Below are 20259 nucleotides of genomic sequence, written 5' to 3' on the forward strand. Positions count from 1 at the left end.
TAAAAGTGGCAGCACATTTGTCTCACACACATCAAACTCACCTTTTCCTGCTTCCCAAGCCTTATCAACTTACTCAGACCCTCGTCAACTTACTCAAACCCTCTTCAACTTTGGTTAACATTGCTCTGCATTCTAACAGCTATTCTTTCTCCTATTCTTAATTTCTTACAAGAAATGTATTCAGGTTTTTTTATCAATATGTTTTATTTATATTTATACAGATGTCACTCCATTATTCGTTTATTGAAGTCATATATGTACCTAACAAAATATTAGCCAATAGGCCATTGATCTCAATAATGATTCCCATAATCCTAGGACACCTTCTCTTTTACTCTTCCTTTCCATTCTTACTTTTCTCCTGTAAAGCATTTTATATTACTTGAGCTTACTTATTCTATAGTTGTAATCTTATACTTCTGCGGTATCTTACCCTTTTCCTACATCACTCATCTTAAAACCATGGTCTACTTTGACTTTCATTTCAGGTATTATATGCTAGGCACCAATAACCAAACATTTTCTGAAAGACTGTAACATGTCACCAGACTGTTTACATTCTCCTGCTTTCACAGGCTGTCAGGGCTGCACCAGGCTCTCTTCTAGCCTTTCGTTTCCTTGAATTTGACTTTTGACAGAGCTTGTCCATAACATGATGTTTAACAAACAAATTCTGGTTCTTCTTGTGGAGACACCATGACTATTTATGTATTACTATTATTATCCATCTGTTTATTCAATGTATATTTTGGATTACTTTTCTTATAATAGTCTTTCTTTCTGATTTCTGATGCTTGAGGCACTCTGTATAGAGCCAAAGTTCCTCATGAATATGATAAATCTGTTGTTACATTTTTAAATATAATTCTAAAATGATTGCCAAAACATAGACATTTACCTTATATCACCTTCAAACTATACATATACATAAACACACAAAGCACATACACATTGATATCTAAAGATAATTCAGATATCCGATCTGTGGCATGTTTTATTGACCCTGCAGTGTCTCAAACAGCCCTTATAACTTATTATTTAAGCTTATGATTATTTAGAATAAAATGTCAAATAATCCCACTCGATTATTTCATTATTTCACTATCTCAGTTTTCTTGATCCATTGTGAAAAAGTTCTGTTATTTCCTCCTCATCTGTAGAGGCTACATTAGCCCACTCCCCGGTCTGATATTCTCGTAGTAACTGTATCCAAATGTTGGGCGGACATTTAGCCTTCACGATGATGTGTACATCGTGCGGGTGAAGGAGGTGAATAACCATCTTTTCATCTAGAATATCCCAAAAAGTTGTGTTACCCTGGTTTGGTTTTAATTTTGGGAGTGACGCCCATATCATTTATTTTTCTCCTGGGGAGAAGGGGACATGGGTTTTAGTCGTATAGACTATTGATTGACCTTCCTCTTTACTCTGTCTAGTTTTGACTTGCATGGGTGCAGCTGGGACCGTTTTCAGAGCGGTCAGATCTGGATACAATGTATTATTATAACCAAAATCAGTGATTGATTTATATTCCGGATTATATGGGAGAGGAGCGCTAGCAAAACCTCCTTTTTCATATTCCCATGCTTTGCGATCTAAATCATCCCAATCGGGCCTGTCGTCCTTGGAGTGATCTGTGTCGCGACGCGCTCCTAACACGGCAGCACATCGCGCACCTACACCTTCACCTTTTCTGACCACTTTTCTTGCCCTTCTAATTTGCCTTGTAGTTCTATTAATTCTATCGTATTTTTCACAACTTCTTCTCTCAATTCACATTACTGTTTATGATGATCTTCCATTTCTGTTATTTTCTTTTCTTGATTCTCACCAACCTGACACAATATCACAATTCCTTTCTCTGTCTTATATGGTTGTTGTTGCTTCCACCAGTCCCGGTGCTCCTTCGGAGACCAGTCTTTCTCCCAACTTCCTTCCAACATTTTCTTCTCTACATTCTGTTTTTTTATTTCTCAAAAAACCAATAATGCTGGTGTCACTCACTGTGACGATTTATCTGAAATATTACATTATTATATATTATATTATGTATATATATTATAATAAAAACAAACACTCCAGTAAGGTACGGACACCCGTACATGACACTGGCTAAGGTAAGGGAACCCATAAACAACCATAAGCACCCCCGGACCTAGGACAGCCTGTAACTTGCTAACTTGCTAACTGTTTTGTTTGCTTCTCATCGTTTGCTGCTAGTTGCATGCCAAACGAGTTCGTTCTGTCCAAAATATAAGCTTTTTTTCTTCTAATAAACTCAATAAAAATACAGTGCACTAGCAACTATTTCCCTTTCAAAAGTTGTAGTCCCGTTTCAGTTAAAACAAAATGTGTTCTTCAAACAAAGAAAATACTTGTGTTTCTTTTCCCTCTTTACCTGCTCTTATCACAAAGCTTCTCAACACAATCTCAGGTGCAGGTGCACTCTGCGCTATCCTTTGCCCGAGCTTTGTCCAGGAAAACTCACTGTAGCCATCTTAGTTCAACACGGGCTCTCCTTACCTGCGAGTCACACGGGTCCAGTTCACTTTGCAAGTGAACAGTCTCTTCTCAGAAACAATAAGGAAACTTGGAAAGAAACACAATCCCAGGTCGGTGTTAAAAAAAAGTTCTTTGTTTTCATATTAAAAGAAAACATTTGTATTTTCTCTGCACACTTCACAGCTCCAATTAGCACACTCAACTAATCCCTGCCCCCCTCAGAACCGTCACTAAAGAAAGGTACTCACAGTCATTTTAAATATGACATCCTGTAGTGCTTGTTTTCAAAATATGATCTTATTATCACTTGAACCAAATAAATCCTTTGACCCACTAATACCAAATTACAGTTAGGGGGGCCACAGATGTGATTTGAAAATACGATCTTCCATGTCTTTCTGTTGTGTTTTGACCTGGGGATCTGTAATTGTCCAAGTGGCTACTGCACATGTACTTATTTAATATTAAATGTGTTATTTAATTAGGCTTGGTTCTGGTGAGCATGTACAAGACGTCAGCTTTTTAAATAACTGTGTGTATTGGATCATACACATTTTAGAAATACTCTCTCAAACTTCCCGCACTGGTACCTCACCAGGGAGGTAGAAAACAGCAATAGCATTGAAAAAGTGTGATTGTAGTTCTGCTCTTCTGCAATATATTTCTACAATATCTTTAACATCTTCTTTAACATTGTTTTAAAGGCTGGGACCAATATGGTGGAATATCTCCAACACACGGACATTGAGAGACTCGACCCCTTTGTGCTGCTGCTCAGAGACCAACTCTCAGTTGTCTCTGAGTAGGCTATGGATCAACTTCCTTTCCTAATATGAAGGAGACCATGGATACAAAACCTATGAAAAACAGGTGATTATTGTTATTCTTCTCATTATAAACTACTTAATACATCTCTCCCATAAAGTACAACAGGATAGTGGTGACGTCATTCAGGATTGGATTGCCATTGGTCAAAAGCCCTCTGAGAGAAATTGTGTGGCGACACTCCACACTCTTAGAAGAAATTGTTCTGCACAGAACCATAAAGGGTTCCTCGAGTAATCGCTCTGGTGGATCCCTTTATGGTTCTATGTAGAACCCCTTCAAAGGGGTTACATGAAGAACCCCCAAACATAGCGTTCTACACAGAACCATTCGTTTTAAAATGTTATATATAGAACCCATTCAAAAGGGGGACACGTGCTATACCTGAATTTGTTTTCCAAATACAATCTTTAAAAAATGTATGAGTTCATATATACAAACACACATACACAACGTAGAAATCGCACTACTAGTGAAGTAACTTCATTTACATTATATGCCACAACTCCTCAATTTGGAACGCAAAAACAAGACATCTGATGTAAAAGTGTAAACTAATTACGAACAGCACTTTTGATTTTTATCTTCAATTCAGGGGCTACTTATTCGAACAGTAAACTGTATTCTCTCTTCAGAGTGACTGGAATGTTTTTGCCTACATTCAACTTAAATATGAAAGTTTCCAAAAACGGCATAGTTTTCTTTAAGGCTATTCAATGCCAAACACAAAATTCTCTCTGCTTTCAGTGCTTGTCCTTCAGCACAATTACACAGGTTCATGATGTTCTCATTTCAATACATTGTTTTCTTATTTAAACTATTTGACTTTGAGCTTACATTGAGAATAAAATCACTTTTGCAAGTAACACCTGGCCAAGAAAGGAAGCAGCACTACAATAAAACAATACACAGAATACAAAGCAGTTCCTTCAAAAGTAAAAATGATAAAGAGTGATGTCTGTCAGTAAATTACGTTGAGATACATATTGGTTATTTTGAATTAGGAGTCCAACTTCAATAACTTCTATTAACAAGCCAAAATACAGATCAGAATTACGGGTAATTGAAAAGAATATGTAGCGCCTAGGTAAGCTTGGATGTGTTCAGAGAAACACTAAAAACGGACCTTCCTCACACCCGTCTTGTTGAGGTGGACGTGGTCATACAGGTGATGTGGCTGGATGTCTCAGTGGTGTGCCAGGTGGACGTTGGGGAGGAGGGCACATCTTCGGGATACTTCTGCGTTGATGGCCTGGATGATGTGCAGGGGCACGTCTGTGCGGGGCAGCAGTGTGGAGATGGTGATTTTGGCAGTTTGGAATTCCTCTGTGGCTTTCTTTGCCACCTGTCTCAGGGCTGAGGCCACATCGCCCCTGCGGGCACTCAGGTCGTTAGTGCCGGTGTGGATGAGGATGTGTTTGACCTGGCACAGCCTCCTCTTGGAGAGCAGCTCCAGGGCTCTCTGTGCTGTCAGGCACCAAAGCTTTTTCACTTTTCGCCCAGGGAAGAGGCGCCTCTCATCCAGGAACTTCCCATTGGAGTCGCTCAGAATGACCACCTCTGTGTTGACCTGCCACTCCGGGTTTTGCGTCGGGAGTGGTGGGGGCAGCGGGTGTGTTTTAGGGGAGTGGCGTTTTAGGGGTTTGTGTATTAGTGGCAGGTCTGGTGATAGTGGGGGTGTCAGGAGTGGTGGGGAGTGTGGGTGGATCAGTGGGTGCGTCAGTGGGTGCGTCAGGGGTTGTAGGTGTTGTGGGGTCAGTGCAGTGCAGTCTCTGTGCTCCTCTCTTAGCTTCTCCAGCTGGCTCTGCAGGCTCCTCAGCTGGCTGTGCTGGGGTGTCCTGGTCAGCTCCTCCCTCGCTCTGTGCAGCTCCGTCCTCAGGGTTTGGCTCTGCTCCTCCTGGTCTCTCACTGCTGCTCTCAGCTCATGGATCTCAGCCTTGTGGTGCATCTTTAGTCCCTGAACTCCGCAAACTCCAGCTCCAGCACTGATAGGCATTCCTTTAGTGTTTTAATGTTGCTGGAGAGTTTTGGGGAGACAGGGGGGCAGTCTGTGGGAGATGGGGCACTGTCTGGCTCCGTGTGGCTGGGGGCAGACTGCAGGGTGGCCGGCTCTGGCTCGTGTTTCTCTACCTCAGTCTCCTGCTTTGAGGTGTGGAAGCCGAGAGCTAATTGGTCCAGGCTGCTCTCGCTGTCCTGCACCATGAAGGTCCCGTTGTGGTATACATTAAAAGTGAGCATCACACTGTCTGTGTCTTTCTCTACCAGCACTGAGATCTGCCTGCCTCTGCTAATGCCCCTCTTGTTGTTATTGGCGTATGTCTGGCACAGGGTTTTGTGAAAGGCGGTGGGGTACTGAGTGTAGAACAGTAGATTGTTCTTGACCCTGTTTTCTCCTTTACCGGTGTAGTCTAGGATGAGGGTCTCAGGAGATGCTCTCATCACAGCTTGTTTGTAGTCCTTCTTAGCCTGTGCAGAGCGAATGTCTTCAGGGTATCGGATTTCAAAAGGCAGCTCTGCAGTCAGACTGCTGTTCGATAGATTTGTATCAGTCTCAGTGGCAGTTGGGCTCTCTCCTACTGTCACTCTATTCAAATCGGAGCTCTGCATTTTCATTGGCTGAGTCAACTACTGAGAATGCTTATTTATTTTATTAATACATATTTTTTTGTTTAATTATTTGTCTCTATAGGTGAAAGGTCTTACCTCCAATTCTTGTCTTCAGCTTTTCTTTTCTGACTTTTCTTCCTGAACTGTCTTTCTGCTTTCTTCTTTTTGTGTTTCTCTTAAAATTATAATTTTTTGAATACTTTTTCTTCTGAATTTCTATTCCATGTCTTCTGTGTATATTTATAGTGCTATATATTCATTTGTAAATGACAAATTAAATCCGCTTATGTATAAAAACAAAAGTTTTTTAGGAGCTCATATTCCTCTCTCTCTCTCTCTCTCTCTCTCTCTCTCTCTCTCTCTCTTTCTCTCTCTCCCTCTCAATTCAATTCATTTGTATTGTCAAAGCAATTGGACATACATACATATACATACATACATACATACATACATACATACATACATACATCTACACGGAAAATAAATAATAGAATTATGAATCACAATAAGATGTAATGAAGTACAGAAAATGAAAATGTAAAAAATGTGATCTTTAATACATACAAATAAAGAAAATAGGTTTACTATTTCCAGATTCCTTTTTTGAAATACAATGACATGCATAACAAACAAGTATTTACATTATATTTACAGCCGGTGCTCGTGTGTCACTGTGTCCCTCAGGCTGTGGTAGGCGCTGACATATTGGGCAGCCAGGGTGGCTGTGTGTCCCTCCCCCAGGAGGACTGGCGTTTTTCTTTTTTCTCAGTTTTGTCACAGGTTGGGTGGGCATCCATTATGTTGTTACAGAATTTGTCCCTTATTTTGGGCTAAAGCTTTCCGTGGAGGGGAACGTGGATCAGTTTGTACCATTTTTGGGAGAATCTGCCTTGTTGGGGCGGAGCTGTGACCAGGTGAACAGCAGATCGGGCATAGGTGGGCATGTGGGCAGAGGAGTTGGAAGGCCGGTCAAGCAAATAAGCTTGCTAAGGTACGCAGCAGCAGCAAGCATCCCCCACATCCAGCCAGCCAGCCAGTCTGGCTGGCAGTGACTGAGTGGTTGTCAGACGGCAAGCAACGGAATGTACGTGCTCTGTGATGTCATAGCAGTCAGCTGAGAGAGGCTCGTGATGTCATCGCTGAGCTGGCTGGCTGGCTGGCTCTGTGTGTGTGTGTGTATGTCTGTGTGTGTGTGTGTGTGTGTCTGTTTGTCTGTTTTTCAGTCTGTCTCTCTCTCTCTCTCTCTCTCTCTCTCCCTCTCAATTCAATTCATTTGTATTGTCAAAGCAATTGGACATACATACATTCATACATATATATATATATATATATATATATATATATATACATACATACATGCATACATGCTAGAAAGTCATTACTATGTTATCTTAAAGGCTAACTAAGCAGAACATATATCATTATAGAACAGAGTCCATAGGTCTACACATGGTTTTAGGGAACAGGCACGTAGGTCATACCGTTTGACATTGTTTCCAAGGTTCTCATCGTAAATAACAAACAGAAATCAAACTAGCTTCTGGCCTGACCTTCTAGCTTGACTCTATCTTTCCGCCTTATATACTTGGTGAATAATTGAGGAAGTAGCACCAAGTGACCACATTAGGCTGCCTGAGGGTTTCTGGGGAGTGTAGTTGTCTAGGGTCGGTTTTCTTCCCTAGAGTGCAGACCTTGCAGCAGACCTGGCCTGACATATCTGCCATGTATGACCCTGCCCCTTGGTTGGTCCCACATCCTCCCCCCCAGCTGCGACCCCATAGGTCGAGCGACAGCTGCAAAAAAGCATGCACCCGGGACAGCCCATCAACATTCCCCATGGCCTTCCCTGGCCTGTGCTGCAGGGTGAAATGAAAATGTTGGAGACTCAAAAACCACCTCATCACACGGGCATTCCTGTCTTTCGAACGATGCATCCAAGTGAGGGGGGCATGGTCAGTGATCAGGGTGAAGTGCCTGCCCAACAAATAGTATCGAAGACTGTCCAAAGCCCACTTCACTGCCAAACATTCTTCTTCAACTACCAAATAATTTATTTAATTGGATTCCAACTTTCTGCTAAGGAACAACACCGGGTGTTCATGATCACCCATTCTTTGGGACAAAACCACTCCGATCCCCACCTCAGAGGCGTCCGTCTGGACTATAAATTCTTTCTGAAAGTCTGGTACCATTAAAACGGGGTTGCGGCAGAGCGCCTCCTGTAGGCTCCGGAAAGCCCGGTTTGCTGTATCACCCCATCTAACCATATTGGGTTCTGTAGCCTTAGTCATATCAGTCAGAGGGGCCGCTAAGGTAGCATAGTTGGGAATAAACCTCCGGTAATACCCAGTTAACCCTAAAAATGCCCTAACCTGCTTTTTATTGACAGGCCTAGGCCAAGAGTTTATGGCTTCAACCTTGGATATTTGGGGTTTCACCATACCCCTCCCTACTGTATAGCCCAAGTATTTGGCCTCTTCCAACCCCAAATTGCATTTGGTTGGATTAGCCATCAGGCCTGCTGCATGTATTGAATCCAATACCGCTTGGAGCTGAGACAAATGTGATTCCCAATCTGGACTGTGAATGACCACATCATCTAAATATGCTGCCGCATACGTCCTGTGTGGTCTAAGTATGTGGTCCATCAACCTTTGAAAGGTGGCAGGAGCACCATGCAGGCCAAAGGGCATCACTGTGTAGTGAAACAGACCATCTGGGGTTGCAAAGGCTGTTTTTTCTTTGGCACCCGGGGTCAAGGGAATCTGCCAGTAGCCCTTGGCTAAGTCAATAGTTGAAATATAGCGAGCATTCCCAATATTCTCTAACAATTCATCTACTCGGGGCATTGGGTATGCATCAAACTTTGAAATTTCATTAACCTTTCTAAAATCATTACAGAATCTCCAGGAGCCATCAGGTTTGGAAACCATGACTATAGGGCTGGACCACTCACTGTGGGATTCTTCAATAACCCCTGCCTCCAGCATTTCCTTAACCTCATTTCTAATAGTGTTCCTGCGAGCTTCTGGTACCCTGTAAGGCCTCATATTTACCTTCTTTCCTGGGAGAGACACAATGTTGTGAGAGACTAAATGGGTACGCCCCGGTATGCCTGAGAAAACTTCCCTATTACGTATTATCAAGTCGTTCACCTCCTTCAACTGGTCAGGTGACAAGGCAGCTGCAATATTCACCTTCGGTGTCCCTAGTGGCTGAGGGGGGTAAGTCAACATCAACACTTCCCTGTCCTTCCAGGCTTTTATTAAGTTGACATGATATATTTGTTCTGGGGGTCGGCGGCCGGGTTGCTGAACCTTATAGTTCACTTCCCGTATTCGCTCTATAATCTCATAAGGTCCCATCCACGTAGCCAGAAATTTACATTCTACAGTGGGAACCAACACCAACACCCTATCACCAGGCTGGAACACCCTCAGTGTAGCCTGACGATTATAGGCGAATTGTTGGTGTTCCTGTGCCTGCCTTAGGTGCTCTCTCACAATGGGAGTGACTGTGGCTATTCTCTCTTGCATAGCATTGATGTGCTCGACTACACTCCGGAAAGGAGTGGACTCGTGTTCCCACGTTTCACGGGCTATGTCTAATATCCCCCTGGGGTGCCTCCCATATAACAGTTCAAAAGGCGAAAAGCCCAGGGAAGCCTGTGGGACTTCCCTAATGGCAGACATCAAGTAGGGCAGCATGAATTCCCAATTTTTCCCATCCTTATCGATTACCTTTCTTAGCATGGACTTCAGGGTCCTATTAAATCTCTCAACCAACCCATCTGTTTGTGGGTGGTAGACTGATGTTCTCAACTGCTTAACCTGCAACAATTTACACAGATCGGTCATAACCTTAGACATAAAGGGTGTGCCCTGATCTGTTAATATCTCCCTCGGTATCCCCACCCTACTACACATCAACATTAGCTCTTTTGCAATACCTTTTGAAGCCATGGTCCGCAGTGGAATGGCTTCTGGGTACCTGGTGGCATAATCCAAAATAACCAGTATATACTGATGCCCTCTGGCTGATTTCGGGAGAGGTCCCACCACATCCATAGCTATCCTAGCAAAGGGGGTCTCTATGATGGGCAAAGGGACCAGTGGGCTTCTGAAGGCTGGTTTAGGAGCATGTAGTTGACATTCAGGACATGAGCTACAATGTTCTGTCACGTCTGCATGTACGCCTGGCCAGTAAAACCTCCTCAGGAGTCTATCCTTGGTTTTGTCCATCCCCAGATGTCCCCCCAGGATATGCCCATGTGCCAGATTGAGAACTGTTCGTCTGAATGGGGTGGGAACTAGCAATTGCTCCACAATGTCCACCCCTATCTTATTTACACGGTACAATAGGTCATTTTTTACCATAAAATAAGGATAAGCTGTTGGCGGGTTTGCAGTAGTCATAGGGGTCCCATTTACTACCTTCACATTTTCTTTAGCATAGTGTAGAGTGAGATCTCGCACCTGTGCGCTGCCAAAATCAGTGGGGAGTCCCTCTAACACTAACACTTCTACATTGTCAGCTTCAGGGGTCTCTATGAATGGATTCTCACCCACCCTGCTAGTGCTGGGTTCCTCACCCTCCATAGGGTCATCTACGTCACTACATTCCAACCCTATGTTTTCAGTTTAATTTTCCCCAACCAAAACCTTCACTGTCGACTCAACTGGGACCAGGTCTACTTTTAGCTCTAGTTGTGGGATCGAGGCAACTTCTGGCTTACAGTTTTCAGTGTGCATTTCCAATTTACTATGTTTTCTATCTAGTTTTCCAAAATTAGGAAAATATCGTCCCAGTATCACATCATATGGCATGTTGGGTACCACACCGACTTCGTAATCTAGTTTCCCGGCCTCTGTCTGTATGTTTACAAGGGCTGTGGGATAGGGGCGTGTGTCACCATGTGTGCATGTGATACTGAGCTCCTGATGTCTATCCAGCTTGTTGGTCGCTACTAATTTTTCTGTGACCAGTGTAACCATACTGCCAGAGTCGAGTAGAGCAGCCACTTCTTTCTCATCGACTATCACTGTACACATGTGTTTTGGATTAGGTACTCCGCCTATGAAAACATCCGTCCCAACAGGGCAGGCATAAAATACCGGTTTCTCTTTCCCCATATCACACACATTACATTGCATTGGTTCCTCTCTACCTGGGCAGTGGGCCGCAATATGTCCTACTTTGTCACAATTGTAGCAGACAATTGGTTGTGATGGTGACCCCCTATAACCCTTAGTCTCGGCTTTAGGCCCCACCTTTGCCCCCCCCAGTCTTGCTCTTTTCTTCCAACCCAGCGCGTCATGTTTCCCAGAGTACTTTGGAACCATCTTACCCGGTCCGCTGGTTCGTCATGGCCTGGGGAACGAGTTTTTAACCTCCGGTACATGCTCTGCTGCTCCGGCTGTATAGAACCGCTCTACAATGGCCACCAAGGTGTCAGCGGACAGCACCTCATTCTGGCCAACCCAGCGTCGAACGTCCTTGGGCAAACAGCGTTGGTAGTTGTCAAGGACTATGGCCTCCACCACCTCGGCTGATGAATGGACCTCTGGCTGTAGCCATTTCCTGGCCAGATGGATCAGATCAAACATCTGCGTTCGGATTGGTTGTCCTGGTTGGTAGGCCCACTGCTGAAACCGATGTGCCCTCACTGCGGTGGTCACGCCCAATCGGGTCATTATCTCCGCTTTCAATTTATCATAGTCCTGGGCGTCCTTCAGCTCCAGATCAAAGTACGCTTTCTGTGCATCCCCTGCCAGATAAGGTGCCACAAGCCCTGCCCAGGAATCTTTTGGCCATCCCTCTCTCCGCTGTCCTCTCAAAGGTCATAAGGAAGGCCTCAACATCGTCCTGTTTTGTCATTTTCTGCAGAAAGTGATTGGTGCGGGGAGTGGAATGGGTTGCAGCCCCCTGTGGCCCAATCCTGGTTGCAAGTGCTTCAACACTCTCTTTCAGCTCTTTAGTCACCTTTTCCTGCTCTTCTCTAAACATTTTATTTGTATCATGCTGGACCTGCAGTGCTTCCTGATGCATCCGCATAGCATCCTGGTGAGCCACCTGCTGCACCCTGGTCGCTTCCTGTTGGGCTATTACAGCCTGTAGTTTTTTTTTTTTGGATAAAAAAATTCACTCAGCCAGTCTGGGTTTCATGAGGTGCTGCCCGCATTCTACACCAAATGTGACAAAACGCCTTGGCTGTACACATGTGCGGGTCTTCTCTGTGATCTTCTTAGGAGTAAAAACCAGTCATGACCCAGGGAGGAGGTTGCAAATACAGGGCTGTGCCTGTATGTTTACTTCAAACAAAACAAATCTGAAAACAAAACCTAACTCACACTGGAGTTGTAACTAATCTTACATAATCATTCTATTTTAAACAAAGTCTGGAATAAATAAGTCTTGGCTTTCTCCTTATGAGCTACCTCTGTTTTCCAGATAACTCACCCTATTGTCTCTCACTTCTCTCTCTCTCAGGCCCGCCTTATATACCTGGTGAATAATTGAGGAAGTAACACCAAGTGACCACATTAGGTGCTAGAATGGCTGCCTGAGGGTTTCTGGGGAGTGTAGTTGCCTAGGGTCGGTATTCTACCCTAGAGTACACACCTTGCAGCAGACCTGGCCTGACATATCTGCCATGTATGACCCTGCCCCTTGGTTTGTCACAATACATACATACATACATATACACGGAAAATAAATAATAGAATTATGAATCACAATAAGATGTAATGAAGTACAGAAAAAGAAAATGTAATAAAATGTGATCTTTAATACATACAAATAAAGAAAAGAGGTATACCATTTCCAGATTCCTTTTTTGAAATACAATGACATGCATTACAAACGAGTATTTACATTATATTTACAGCCGGTGCTCGTGTGTCACTGTGTCCCTCAGGCTGTGGTTGGCGCTGACATATTGGGCAGAATGTGTCCCTTATTTTGGGCTAAAGCTTTCTGTGGAGGGGAACGTGGATCAGTTTGTACCATTTTTGGGAGGATCTGCCTTGTTGGGGCGGAGCTGTGATCCAGGTGAACAGCAGATCGGGCATAGGTGGGCATGTGGGCAGAGGAGTAGGAAGGCCGGTCAAGCAAATAAGCTTGCTAAGGTACACAGCAGCAGCAAGCAGCCCCCCCATCCAGCCAGCCAGCCAGTCTGGCTGGCAGTGACTGAGTGGTTGACAGACGGCAAGCAACGGAATGTTCATGCTCTGTGATGTCATAGCAGTCAGCTGAGAGAGGCTTGTGATGTCATCGCTGAGCTGGCTGGCTGGCTGGCTGGCTGGCTGTGTGTGTGTGTGTGTGTGTGTGTGTGTGTGTGTGTGTCTGTTTGTGTTTGTCAGTCTGTCTGTCTGTCTGTCTCTCTCTCTCTCTCTCTCTCTCTCTCTCTCTCTCTCTCCCTCTCAATTCAATTCATTTGTATTGTCAAAGCAATTGGACATACATACATACATACATACATGCTAGAAAATCATTACTATGTTATCTTAAAGGCTAACTAAGCAGAACATATTTCATTATAGAACAGAGTTCATAGATCTACACATGGTTTTAAGGAACAGGCACGTAGGTCATACCGTTTGACATTGTCTCCAAGGTTCTCATCGTAAATAACAAACAGAAATCAAACTACCTTATGGCCTCCTGACCTTCTAGCTTGACCTTATCTTTCTTAAGTATACAAGAGAGAAAAACAGGTTTGAGAAAATCATTTCTAACTTTCCTTCCATACAATAATACATACATACATACATACGGAAAATAAATAATAGAATTATGAATCTCAATATAATGTAATGAAGTACAGAAAAAGAAAATGTAATAAAATGTGATCTTTAATACATTCAAATAAAGAAAATAGGTTTACTATTTCCTGATTCCTTTTTTGAAATACAATGACATGCATAACAAACAAGTATTTACATTATATTTACAGCCGGTGCTCGTGTGTCACTGTGTCCCTCAGGCTGTGGTAGGCGCTGACATATTGGGCAGCCAGGGTGGCTGTGTGTCCCTCCCCCAGGAGGACTGGTGTTTTTCTTTTTTCTCAGTTTTGTCACAGGTTGGGTGGGCATCCATTATGTTGTTACAGAATTTGTCCCTTATTTTGGGCTAAAGCTTTCCGTGGAGGGGAACGTGGATCAGTTTGTACCATTTTTGGGAGAATCTGCCTTGTTGGGGCGGAGCTGTGACCAGGTGAACAGCAGATCGGGCATAGGTGGGCATGTGGGCAGAGGAGTTGGAAGGCCGGTCAAGCAAATAAGCTTGCTAAGGTACGCAGCAGCAGCAAGCATCCCCCACATCCAGCCAGCCAGCCAGTCTGGCTGGCAGTGACTGAGTGGTTGTCAGACGGCAAGCAACGGAATGTACGTGCTCTGTGATGTCATAGCAGTCAGCTGAGAGAGGCTCGTGATGTCATCGCTGAGCTGGCTGGCTGGCTGGCTCTGTGTGTGTGTGTGTGTGTGTGTGTGTGTCTATGTCTGTCTGTTTTTCTGTTTGTCAGTCTGTCTGTCTGTCTCTCTCTCTCTCCCTCTCAATTCTATTCATTTGTATTGTCAAAGCAATTGGACATACATACATACATACATATATATATATATATATATATATATATATATATATATATATATATATATATATATATATATATATATATATATATGTAGCGTAAGGTACACTTTTAAATTTCAATTAAAGAAGTGAATTCATAGTATCACCTTATCACGAATCCTGGAGTCTTGTAGAACTCAATTTCTGTAATAATTGGACGCAGACACCAATTCCAAAGATATAAATTGTCAAATTTATTTAAAAACAAAGACTAAATGTAGCACTACACTAATTATACAAAAGGGAAAAACTAATTAAAATTCAACTCTAGATCAACAAATCAAAGACAAATCACTTCCGTGACCAAATCAAAGACCATGGGATCGCATATGATAACACACAAATCATTAAACAAAAAAGGTTATAAACACATTGACTACAATACCGGTTAGTAAGACGAAGGTGAGTCTCTCATTAGTATTGTTAGTCAGACATTCAATAACTACGCAGGTTAGTATTTATGTCAGGTAACTTCTCGTTATATATATATCAGTCTCATTTACGTTTAGGTGCCGAGAAAGATCCTATTTGTTACCACAATTTCCCTTAACTGATTATTATTCAATGATTAAGGATAGGCAGGGCCACCAATAATCTAATGTCTATTAACTTGTGTCAATTTCAGACTAAACAGTTAAACAGGAATGAGAAGATATTTCTCGGCGTTGACAGATTTTATTTCTAAAATTATCAACAAAACAGTTTAATGCAACACACATTTATATTTAAGAAAACTAAATGATATTACACATTCTAGAGTTATGAATCACAGATTAACATTTGTAATTGATTTCTCAAATGTCATGAATCACAAACTCCAAACTGTTAAACTTATGTGAACTTCGTCGCAGAGAGGCCTCTCTGGCTTCGGGCTCAGATAACAGCACACGGCACGAGGTCCGTGTGGTTTGGAACAAAGGCAGTCCGGTTCGGCTTTGTCCAAGAACTTCCACTCAGTCGATGCACCTGGAAGTTGGGGTTTCGCGAATGTAGAGTCTTTTCCAAACAGATTTTCCATTGGTTTGAAGGCTCCAAGGTTGTGCACAAAATCTTCTTTGTAAGCAGGGTTCCACCGTAGTTACTTGAAGACGAAGTCTTTGAGGAAAGCAGGGCCCTGTTTGTTCCAAGGGTCAAGTTTCTTAAGACTCAAATAGCTATTTAAGTGACTGACACTTTCGTATTCAGTCGACTTAGTCAATTGTCCAGCTGTAAAACTCCACTGATCAGGTGGGTCTGTAATGTTATTTATTTAATAAAGTCCTTTAAAATAATTCTTCGCTCAATCTCCTTCTCCCAGTTTAACTCTTCTGTTGCCGGCAAAGACTTGGTTGGTTTCTGATTCCGGTTCTGGCAACAGAGCTACAGGTTGAGCTGTGGCAGCGAGTTTCTGGTTCAGGTGAGAGAGAGAGAGAGAGAAAGACTGTCCGCTGTTCCTTATAGTCTGTCAGATCAGTAGGTGATTGGTCCCTGAGTTCTTGAGATTGGATTTCGGTTTCAGCCCCCAGTGTCCTATTGGAGGGAGGCTTTATTTATGACTGATGTCAATCCATGCCATCTTTTGGAAATGCCGGTTGGCCTGGGTTCGTAGCTCTATGTCGGGATTTCGGCTCTCATCCACTTCAAAGAGTTTTTATCACCTACAGGCCCCTTTCTCCAGACATCTCATAGCAGAATTCCAAACTATTTGGCCTCTTCTCGGTGCCATCCTCCCCAAAACTGTCACTTTGATGCAAACCAGTTCCAAGCTGATGAGCTAAGGAAATCTGATAACTTTGGGGGGGGAGAGGTCTTCTTTAGAACAGTGCTTCAGCTCAGAGCCCAAATGCTCTTATCCAAATACACCCAACATAACGCTACATATGTATGTATGTATGTATATATGTGTAGAAGGAAAATTAGAAATTATTTTCTTACACCTGTTTTTCTCTCTTGTATACTTAAGAAAGATACGGTCAAGCTAGAAGGTCAGCCCAGAAGATAGTTTGATTTCAATTTGTTATTTACGATGAGAACCTTGGAGACAATGTCAAACGGTATGACCTACGTGCCTGTTCCCTAAAACCATGTGTTGACCTATGAACTCTGTTCTATAATGATATATGTTCTGCTTAGTTAGCCTTTAAGATAACATAGTAATGACTTTCTAGCATGTATGGATGTATGTATGTATGTATATATATATATATATATATATATATATATATGTATGTATGTATGTCCAATTGCTTTGACAATACAAATGAATTGAATTGAGAGGAAGAGAGAGAGAGAGAGAGAGAGAAAGAGAGAGAGAGAGACAGACAGACAGACAGACAGCTCAGCGATGACATCACGAGCCTCTCTCAGCTGACTGCTATGACATCACAGAGCACGTACATTCCGTTGCTTCTCGTCTGTCAACCACTCAGTCACTGCTAGCCAGACTGTCCCTAAGACAAAGTGTACAATACTTCAATTATATCTCCTCCAGACAGAAAGAGAGTATTAAGAGCTACGATGAAGTTACCCAGGAGACGAAAAAGCTTGCAGCACCTGGTATTTCCAGGAGGTCTCCCATCCAAGTACTGACCAGGCCCTGCCCCGTTTAGTTTCCGAGATCTGACGAGATCGGGCGCGTTAAGGACGGTGTGGCAGCAAGCCAAGAGGCCTGGCTGCATGATGTCTCTTAAAGGCTGGCGGGTATTGACGGAACTTCCAGCAGAAAAAAAAAGAAAAATGAAAAATGGAGGGAAAAATATCAGTGCAGCAAAGGGTGTTGAAAGTAGCCGGGTACGTGTACAATTCTTCAATTATATCTCCTCCAGACAGAAAGAGAGTATTAAGAGCTACGATGAAGTTACCCAGGAAACGTTAAAAGCTTGCAGCACCTGGTATTTCTAGGAGGTCTCCCATCCAAGTACTGACCAGGCCCTGCCCCGTTTAGCTACCGAGATCTGACGAGATCGGGCGCATTCAGGACAGTGTGGCCACAAGCCGAGAGGCCTGGCAGCATGATGTCTCTTAAAGGTTGGCGGGTATTGATGAAACTTCCAGCAAAAAAAAAAAAAAAAAAAAAAAGAAAAATGGATGGAAAAATATCAGTGCAGCAAAGGGTGTTGACAGTAGCTGGGTACGTGTACAATACTTAAATTATATCTCCTCCAGACAGAAAGAGAGTATTAAGAGCTACGATGAAGTTACCCAGGAGACGTAAGAAGCTTGCAGCACCTGGTATTTCCTGGATGTCACACATCCAAATAATGACCAGGCCCTGCCACGTTTTGCTTCTAAGATCTGACAAGATCGGGCGCATTCAGGACGGTGTGGCCGCAAGCCAAGAGGCCTGGCTGCATGATGTCTCTTAAAGGCTGGCGGGTATTGACGAACTTCCAGAAAAAATAAAAAAGTAAAAGAAAAATGGAGGGAAAAATATCAGTGCAGCAAAGGGAGTTGAAAGTATTCGGGTACTTGTACAATTCTTCAAATTTATCTCCTCCAGACAGAAAGAGAGTATTAAGAGCTACGATGAAGTTACCCAGGAGACGTAAAAAGCTTGCAGCACCTGGTATTTCCAGGAGGTCACCCATCCAAGTACTGACCAGGCCCTGTCCCGTTTAGCTTTTGAGATCTGATGAGATCGGGCGCGTTCAGGACGGTGTGGCTGCAAGCCAAGAAGTCTGGCTGCATGATGTCTCTTAAAGGCTGGAGGGTATTGACGGAACTTCCAGCAAAAAAAAAAAAAAAAAAAATGGAAAATGGAGGGAAAAATATCAGTGCAGCAAAGGCTGTTGAAAGTAGCCGGGTACGTGTACAATACTTCAATTATATCTCCTCCAGACAGATAGAGAGTATTAAGAGCTACGATGAAGTTTCCCAGGAGACGTAAAATGCTTGCAGCACCAGGTATTTCCAGGAGGTCTCCCATCCAAGTACTGACGAGGCCCTGCCTCGTTTAGCTTCCGAGATCTGACGAGATCGGGCGTGTTCAGGACGGTGTGGCCACAAGCCAAGAGGCCGGGTTGCATGATGTCTCTTAAAGGCTGGCGGGTATTGACAGAACTTCCAGCAAAAAATAAAAAATAAATAAATAGAAAAATGGAGGGAAAAATATCAGTGCAGGACAGGGTGTTGAAAGTAGCCGGGTACATGTACAATTCTTCAATTATATCTCCTCCAGACTGAATGAGAGTATTAAGAGCTACGCTGAAGTTACCCAGGAGATGTAAAAAGCTTTCAGCACCTGGTATTTCCAGGAGGTCACTCATCCAAGTACTGACGAGGCCCTGCCCAGTTTTTCTTCCGAGATCTGACGAGATCTTGCGTCTTCAGGACGGTGTGGCCGCAAGCCGAGATGCCTGGCTGCATGATGTCTCTTAAAGGTTGGCGGGTTTTGACGGAACTTCCAGCAAAAAAAAAATATAAAAAAAGAAAAAAGAAAAATGGATGGAAAAATATCAGTGCAGCAAAGGGTGTTGACAGTAGCTGGATACGTGTACAATACTTCAATTATATCTCCTCCAGACAGAGAGAGAGTATTAAGAGCTACGATAAAGTTACCCAGGAGACGCAAAAGCTTGCAGCACTAGGTATTTCCAGCAGGTCTCACATTCATGTACTGACCAGGTCCTGCCCCGTTTAGCTTCCGAGATCTGACGAGATCGGGCGCGTTTAGGATGGTGTGGCCGCAAGCCGAGATGCGTGGCTGCATGATGTCTCTTAAAGCCTGGCGGGTATTGACGGAACTGCCAGCAAAAAAAAAAAAGAAAAATAGAGGGAAATATACCAGTGCAGCAAAGGGTGTTGAAAGTAGCCGGGTACGTGTACAATTCTTCAATTATATCTCCTGGAGACAGAAAGAGAGTATTAAGAGCTACGATGAAGTTACCCAGGAGACGTAAAAAGCTTGCAGCACCTGGTATTTCTAGGAGGTCTCCCATCCAAGTACTGACCAGGCCCTGCCCCGTTTAGCTTCCGAGATCTGACGAGATCGGGCGCATTCAGGACGGTGTGGCCACAAGCCGAAAGGCCTGGCTGCATGATGTCTCTTAAAGGTTGGCGGGTATTGACGGAACTTCCAGCAAAAAAAAAAAAAAAAAAAAATAGAAAAATGGAGGGAAAAATATCAGTGCAGGAAAGGGTGTTGAAAGTAGCCGGGTACGTGTACAATTCTTCAATTATATCTCCTGCAGACTGAGAGAGAGCATTAAGAGCTACGATAAAGTTACCCAGGAGACGTAAAAAGCTTGCAGCACCTGGTATTTCCAGGAGGTCTCACATTCAAGTACTGACCAGGTCCTGCCCCGTTTAGCTTCCGAGATCTGACGATATCATGCGCATTCAGGACGGTGTGGCCGAAAGCCGAGAGGCCCGGCTGCATGATGTCTCTTTAAGGCTGGCGGGTATTGACGGAACTTCCAGCAAAAAAAAAAAGAAAAAAGAAAAATGGAGGGAAAAATATCAGTGCAGCAAAGGGTTTTGAAAGTAGCCGGGTACGTGTACAATTCTTCAATAATATCTCCTACAGACTGAAAGAGAGTATTAAGAGCTATGATGAAGTTACCCAGGAGACGTAAAAAGCTTGCAGCACCTGGTATTTCCAGGAGGTCACCCATCCAAGTACTGACCAGGCCCTGCCCCGTTAGCCTCCGAGATCAGGCGCGTTCAGGACGGTGTGGCCGCAAGCCAAGAGGCCTGGCTGCATGATGTCTCTTAAAGGCT

The 20259-nt window shown here is 43.4% G+C and overlaps 3 non-coding genes and 5 pseudogenes across 3 annotated transcripts; all 8 read right to left on the minus strand.

Moving 5' to 3' along the window:
- Positions 1-17082: 17082 nt before the first annotated feature.
- Positions 17083-17201, minus strand: LOC136769363 (uncharacterized; annotated as a pseudogene).
- Positions 17202-17417: 216 nt separating this feature from the next.
- On the minus strand, positions 17418-17536 carry LOC136769294 (5S ribosomal RNA). Its single transcript, XR_010822249.1, has one exon. It is a non-coding gene; the product is annotated as a 5S ribosomal RNA (ribosomal RNA).
- A 555-nt stretch (positions 17537-18091) lies between these two features.
- Positions 18092-18210, minus strand: LOC136769062 (5S ribosomal RNA). The gene has a single exon (XR_010822067.1). It is a non-coding gene; the product is annotated as a 5S ribosomal RNA (ribosomal RNA).
- Positions 18211-18429: 219 nt separating this feature from the next.
- On the minus strand, positions 18430-18548 carry LOC136769476 (uncharacterized; annotated as a pseudogene).
- Positions 18549-19112: 564 nt separating this feature from the next.
- LOC136768959 (uncharacterized) lies at positions 19113-19231 on the minus strand (annotated as a pseudogene).
- Positions 19232-19441: 210 nt separating this feature from the next.
- Positions 19442-19560, minus strand: LOC136769627 (5S ribosomal RNA). Its single transcript, XR_010822287.1, has one exon. It is a non-coding gene; the product is annotated as a 5S ribosomal RNA (ribosomal RNA).
- Positions 19561-19781: 221 nt separating this feature from the next.
- On the minus strand, positions 19782-19900 carry LOC136769044 (uncharacterized; annotated as a pseudogene).
- A 216-nt stretch (positions 19901-20116) lies between these two features.
- LOC136769010 (uncharacterized) lies at positions 20117-20224 on the minus strand (annotated as a pseudogene).
- Between the last annotated feature and the right edge of the window lie 35 nt (positions 20225-20259).

The sequence above is a fragment of the Amia ocellicauda genome, chromosome 14 (assembly GCF_036373705.1).
Source record: "Amia ocellicauda isolate fAmiCal2 chromosome 14, fAmiCal2.hap1, whole genome shotgun sequence".
Lineage (NCBI taxonomy): Eukaryota > Metazoa > Chordata > Actinopteri > Amiiformes > Amiidae > Amia > Amia ocellicauda.